This window comes from Echinops telfairi, unplaced genomic scaffold, assembly GCF_000313985.2.
Source record: "Echinops telfairi isolate 266 unplaced genomic scaffold, ASM31398v2 ScPeMD7_25;HRSCAF=90, whole genome shotgun sequence".
NCBI lineage: Eukaryota > Metazoa > Chordata > Mammalia > Afrosoricida > Tenrecidae > Echinops > Echinops telfairi.
In genome coordinates this window covers 32,596,137-32,603,372 of record NW_022103922.1, presented here as the reverse complement: position 1 = coordinate 32,603,372, position 7,236 = coordinate 32,596,137, and the positions used below count along the sequence as shown (strand labels likewise).

General features: G+C 46.7%; 1 pseudogene; it reads left to right on the top strand.

Annotated features, from left to right (window-relative positions):
* Positions 1 to 97: 97 nt before the first annotated feature.
* Positions 98 to 7,236, top strand: part of LOC101644815 — a 15,193-nt pseudogene continuing 8,054 nt past the window's right edge.

Sequence of the window (7,236 nt, the reverse complement as noted above, 5' to 3'; positions counted from 1 at the left end):
ATACCAAGGGCTCAAGTAGAAAGAAGATGTTTTGAGAGATCGTGGTGAGAGGCTGCGCAAGGACAGGTACTTCCATTTGTGAGTCGGAAGGTCCACCATGAAGGCCCCGGGCAGCTTCGTGAGTGGCCACTGCCTGTCCAGTTGCAAGTGCAGGACACCACACTCTACCGCGTGCCCATTTCGCCCCCAGCTATGTCGTGGCCAAGTCCCCTCTGGTACGTTGTGTCACAGCTGAAGAAGAAGAAGAAATCTCCGGGGGAGATTGTGTCCTGCGGGCATGCGTTCGAGAGGTCCCCTCTGTGGGTGAAGAACTTTGGCATGTGGCTGTGCTATGACTTCCTTAGTGGGACCCACAACACGTACCAGGAGTACCGAAACTCAACCACCACAGGCGCCGGCACCCAGTGCTACCGCCACTTGGGTGCTCGGCATGAGCCCATTCCATCCAGATCTTGAAGGTGGAAGAGACTGCGGCCAGCAAGTGCCGCACGCCTGCGGTCAAGCAGTTCCAGGACTCCAATCAAGTTCCCGCTGCCCCACCGGGCCCTGCGGCACCAGCACAAGCCACGCTTCACCACCAAGCGGCCGACACCTTCAAGGCACAGATCTACCACCCCCACCCCAAGTCTGCCCAATAAATGCCTCGGGGACCGGTATCAAAAACAAAACAAAATGTTTTGAGAATGATGATGGCAACAAATGTACACATGTGCTCGGCACAATGGATGTATGTATGGATTGTGATGAGTTGTACAAGCCCCAATAAAATGATTAAAAAAGCAAACAAATCAATACACCCCCCCCCCCCAAAAAAAAAAACCCAAACAAAACAAAACGCAAAGTAGCCATTTTCAGTCTCGAACTTTCCCACGGCCCCTGCCATGCGGCCTTGCACACTTTCTGGGCATAGTGGGTATTAGCTGAGATTGTAATACCTGAAACTTCCCTTTTCCACATAAAAGTTGCTTTAATTTACAAAAGTGCTTCTGCGGCATGAATTCTTTCAATGTTGAGAAGCAAGAACGGAGGTAAACCACCCCAGAGACCTAACAGGGTGACAGTGGCGGTGGGCATTTCTGTAAGGTAAACATGCCCTGGTGGAGCAAGTGAAAGGCTTGTCGAATCTGGTGAATTTTCCTGGGGCTGGAGGTAGGGCTGATGGGAGATTGATGGGGCTGTAGCAGTAGCTACAGGAAGCTATGTCCTGGTAATTAAAAAGTCAAACTACTTTGTTCATATTTTGACTTGCTAATTAAAAGCTGATGCAAGCTGCATTTTACTTGATCTTCGTTTACTTGTCATTCAGAGCTCTTTGGTTGGAAAAGTCATCTTATTTTTAGGGAATTGCAAGTTCAGAAACTATGTTGAAATGGCTCAAATTCATCCCAATTTCAGGTGGGACTATTCTTCAATTACCTTAAATGTACCCTATAAGGACATCTAAGGAAAACGTCTGCTAATCCATTTATGGAATTAGCAAATGGAAGAACCGATGAGGTAAAAGCTGACAAGAAAACGTTCAAGGGCTGCTTGAGAAGACAAAGTACGGAATTATAATGAAATGTGCAAAGACTTACAGCTAGAAAGCCAAAAAGGAAGAACACCCTCAGCACATTTTCAACTGAAAGAACTCCAGGAAATATTGAAGCATTGAGATTCAATGAGTAGAATATTGAATAATGTAGGAAGCATCCAAAGACAATGGAATATAGTCATGGTACCCCAAAGAACTAGTCAACATCCAACCAAGAGGTGAAAACGGAGATGCAGAGTGGAGATAGAATTCAGCCAGGAATGTGAAGTTGAGAAAGATTTTATTGAGGCAGGGAGAGAATCCCCAGGAGGGGAAGGGAGAGAAGAGAAGGGGATGGGAGCATCTTGAGCTCCCGGGTGGGTTCTGAGACCCAGTGAGTTAGGTCAGGGAAATCATACCTGGAAGTGAGGCAGTGGGACTGACATAGGGTCTGAGCCAAGGACGTATGTGCTGATAAGGGAAGGGAGTTTTCTTTTAGTGCTGAAGCTGTAGGATTTGAGCCAGGATGGGGCCTGTGAGTAAATCATCTTGTTTTTGCAGACTTGCTTCATGCTTCAGTCAGGAATGCTGGGGGAGGGGGCTGGGTGAGCCCTGCCCTGAGAGATAAACTCCTTGGAATGCTGGAAGCTGGGGCTGCAAAGTCCAGCAGGTCTTCCAGCCCAAACACGAAGGATCTCAAGAAGCAGCTTATGAGCAAGCACCAATGTTACTGAAGGAAGACCCCTAGCTGCACTGAAGGCATTAGTGAAAACACAAACAATGAAAACCCCTAAAACAAGGCTCTAGGCATTGATAGAGTGCTAATTGAAAAGTTTCCACATGTTGATGCAGTATTGGAAACACTCATTCCTCTGTGCCAAAAAATTTGGAAAACAGCTACCTGGCCAACAGACTAAAAGCGATCTGTATTTGGACCCATTCCAAGGAAAGGTGACCAAACAGAAGGTGCATATTATAGAACAGTATTATTGATATCACATGCAAGTGAAATTTTGCTGAAGATCATACAATGATAGTTGCAATAGCGCCTTGACAGAGAACAGCCATAAATTCAGGTCTGATTCAGAAGAGGCCATGGAACAAGGAAAACCATTGCTGATGTCAGATGCATCTTGGCTGAAAGCAGAGAACACCAGGAAAAAAAATGTTACTTGTGTTTTATTCTCAATGCAAAGATACTCAACTGTGTGGATCATAACAGACTATGGGTACCCTTGAGAAGAATGGGAATTCCAGAATACTTCATTGTGCTCATGCAGAACCTATACATGGATCAAGAGGCAGTTATTTGAAAAGAACAAGGCACTACTTCATGGTTTAAAATCAAGAAAGGTGTGACAGGGTGGTATCATCTCTCCATACTGATTTTGAGCAAATGATCAGAGAAGTTAGGCTACATGAAGAAGAATGAAGCATCTGGATCGGAGGAAGGCTTATGAACATGAGCCTTTTGTTATGTAGATGATACAATCTTGTTTGCTTATGAACACGAGCCTTTTGTTATGTAGATGATACAATCTTGTTTGCTAAAAGCAAGTAGCACTTGAAGGAATTGCTGATGAAGATCAAGGAGTGCAGCCTTAAATGAATTACAACTAAATGTAATGAAAACAAAACCCCTCACAACTGGACCAATAGGTATCAGGATAGAGAAAAGATTGAAGTTGTCAAGAATTTAATCTTGCTTAGATCCATAATTCATGCCCGTGAAAGCAGCTGTCAAGAAATCAAATGAGGCATCGCATTAGGTAAATTTGCTGTACAAGACTGCTTTAAAGTGCTGCAAAGCAAGGAGGTTACTCTGAGGACTAAGGTGTGCCTGACCCAAGCCATGATATTTATTTGTCTCATATGCATTTGAAAGTTGGACAGTGAACAAGAAATACTAGAGGAAAATCTATGCATTTGAACTATGGCATTGGCAAAGAACATTGACTACTAAAAGAACAAACAAATCTGTCTTGAAAGAAGTACAGCTAGAATGGTCCTTAGAGGCAAGGATGGAGAGACTTAGTCTCACAAATTTGGGACACGTTATTAGGGGTGATCAGTCTCTAGAGAAAGACATCATGCTTGATAAAGTAGATGGGCAGTAAAAAAGAGGAAGACACTCCATGAGATGGATTGACAGTTGCTACAACGATAGGCTCAAAGATAAGAACAATTGTGAGGTTGGTGCAGGACTGGGCGGTATGTTTCTTCTGTACATCGGGTTGCTATGAGTTGAACCGGACTCGATAGCACCTGATAACAACACAGAAACTAAGCAGATAAGTAGTTGTTAGGGGCTGGGGCTGAAGGGAGGGGTTGCTTTCAGGGTGGCGCAGTGGCACTTTTGGTTTGGAAGTATTCTGTATCTTGATGGTGATTATAGACATTTGTTAAACATCTGCAGCACTATACACTAAAAAGGAGCCATCTTATTGTATTAAATTATACTTCCACGAAAAGAAAAAGAATGGACACTATTACAGGAAACAAACGTGTGTCTGTGCCCATCACCCTGCCCAGCTTAGATCCAGGCACATACTGAGTGCTCACTGTGCGGAGGACTGGAATGTACGCTGCAAGGAGGTCGAAGCAGTCCCCTCAGGAATCTTTAGTCCAAGAATCGCTTGGCTGACAGTTCATACTCAGTAGGACAAGATCTTCTTGTGAAATTAGACATAGAGGGTGAGAGGCATACCCAAGTGGACGGACGGAGTCGAACGGGTAGCATCAAAGTTTGGATTAGGGGGCAGATTGTTGGAACACTGGATTCTGGAAAACCATCTATTTAGAGGAGTTTGCAGTAGACAAGAGTTCTAAGATGGCCCCCAAGATTCCTACCCCTTGGTGCATCAACCTATACAGTCCCTTCTATTTGGATGTGGGCGGTATCTGTGACTCCGGTAGCTGTCACTCCCACCATTTGGCTACAGTATATGGCAAAGATGAATGCATTCTGCAGCTATCATTACATGTCCCAATCAGTTTGACTTTGAGTTATTCAAAAGGGAGTATTGGGAGCAAGCCTGGCCTAATCATGTGAGCTCTTTAAAAGAGAACGTAGGTGCCCCTGGCTCAGAGACTCGAAAGCGGCAGTCTCTTCCTGCTGTCACCAAAGAAGCGAGCGCCCACGAGACCTGCAGGTGCAGTGAAAAGAACTCTGACAGCTTCAGACGACCCCACAGCCCTAGTTGACGTTTCGATAGCAGTTTTGAGAGACCCTGACCCAAGAACCCAGCGAAATTCTTCCTATAGTCTTCACCCATGGAACGGGAGGTAGTCGTGAAAGGCTCAACCAGATTCTGCCTACCCCAACCTCTTGTGTGTGTCTACAGACGTTTCCAGTATAAGTGGAGGAAGTGGTGGAGTTTCTTCTTCTAAGGTGCCCAGTGAACCTCAAAAAGGTTTCCTGGGTTAGTGGTGGCTTGACTGTTGTAGCAGAGAGAGGTGAGCTGTCAGGTGAGCGTAGTGGGTGGAGAATGGAGAGAAAATGGGACCTTCTGTGGTTGACTTTGGGACTCTCACAAACAAGCAGATGTCCTAACAGATCTACAGACTGACTCACCACATGCACTCCCCTAGGACAGATGGTGGCCTTTGACACCACACCCACAGTGAAACAGGAGGGCTTTGTGACGCAGTCCGCTGAGGTGACAAGATATAACATGGGGAGGCATTGGGCCAACACCTTGTATACTCCAGACATAGAGATGTTTGGTTTTCTAATGCTGACGATGTTTAGATCATGTTGATCCCCACTGATGTCCACTGGGACATTGATTGTTCTTTATATAACTTTGGGTCTGTTTTCATTATTGCCCTAATTATCTGGCAGGTCAAAAGGATCCATCGTGGATTAAGGTTGGGACATAACAGGAGCTGCTGTTGGGTAGGGAAAGCATGTGACTACCATTGACCTGGGAGAGTCTTACACAAGTTTTATTCTCTTGATTTATTGTCTTATCCTGCTCCTTTGTTTGCTTTATTCTAATTTCTAATATAATACTTCCACTTAGGCATCCCTAGTCCTTTCTTTTCAGAGCCTGGTAATAATTCTTAGCCAGGCTCTGTCTGTAGAGTCTACAGGCAGTGTAGACAGTCTCATCAAAAGCCCAAGAGCTTCTCCCTCTGGCTTGGGTTGAGGCCCAGAGGATTGTGAGTTGAGCTCTTTCTCAAGGTCATCAAAAGGTCTCACAGTTTGGGTGATTACTCCACTCAGTGCACACGCGGGGCCCTTATGTGCTCAAACCTTCGGCTACCAGAGCCCCCAACCTTTCCATTTGTTCAAATCTGCCTCTTGTCTCGTCCTAAATTGGTGCTCCCCCCACCAACTTCTCCTGGGGTTGAGGATGGAGGTATGGCATGCTGAAGTGAGGGAGGAAAGGGCCGACATGGGAATTCTCCACCGTGTTCCCCTGGGACTAGAAGGGTTAGGTAAAAAAGGTAGACTAGACCACGGAATGGCAGGGAGTACAAGCTGCTATCTAGGAACGGGTTAATACACGTTTATGGGTTTTCGCTAATTTCTTGTTTTTGTCTTGAAGCGTCACCGGAGAGTGAGACAAAAGGCTAGAGAAGCAGCACTAAGAGGTAAAATCCCCACTTTCCCCCCAACTCCCTTCATTGTGGGCAGGGTTTCCTTGGATCCTAACTCTCTTCTCACAGAAACATCCATAGATAGAAAGCGGTGCCCAGGTCTGCTCCACAATTCTCTGCCGCAGTCCCCTGGAACAGGAAAAGAGGGTGGGGGCAAAGGCTCTTCACTGTTTTATGATTTTCTGAGTCTGTGGAAGTCATTCCATCTCTGAGTCGGGTTATCCATAAAATGGGCATAACAGGATCGTGTTCTGGTAGTTTGGAAGAGCAAACGCGTGTAGACATGAGCCCACACGTCACTGTACACAGACATGCCTTAGAGCATGACTCTTGGTGGGGTTTTCAGTGTCGTCCCACTCAGAATCAAAGACCTGATCATTCTGCCTCCTGTGGGAGTACCCTGAGCATTCTCCTGCCGGTGTGACATTGTTTTTTGGTTTATCAGCTAGGGGAGCATCCCAGGCAGAAGCTGAGAGACCATGGAAGCTGCTCCTGCTCATTAAAAGGTGACTACTGACTCTCGGCTGTCCCCAATGCCCGGGCGGTCTAGTGATTATGCTTTGGGCTGCCACCCACCATGCCAGCAACTTGGAACCACTAGCTACCCTGCAGGAGAAAGATGGGTCTTTCTTCTGTAAAGAGTTACAGTCTCAGAAATTCATAAGGGGCAGTTCTACCCTGTCCTGTGAGGTCACTATGAGTTGGCATTCACTCCATGACAGTGAGTTTTTGTTAGGGGGTCTTGGGCGGGCCCCAAACACCACCCTGGCCTGTGGTGGTTTGGCAGCCGGGCACTAAGCAAGCACACAGAGAGGGAAATGGTTGGGAGGGGACCATGCACAGTGGAGGCTGGTTCCCCGCGCAGAGTCCTGTCACAGTCAAAGGCATCCCAGAGAGTCCTCTCCCAAAGTGCCCTCTTGGCGCTACAGCCACAGCAACCCCTACGTTCAGGGTCTGACTGCCCTGCAACCCAAACCAGACTCCTCATGGGCCGCACTCAGAAATGGAACCAGTTCTCCCGCCAAGAGAATGGGTTTTACAGACACACGTCCACAGTGTCTAGGCGCTGTAGCAGCAGGATCCATTCAGGGCCACAGCCTGAGTCTGACTGGGCCTGG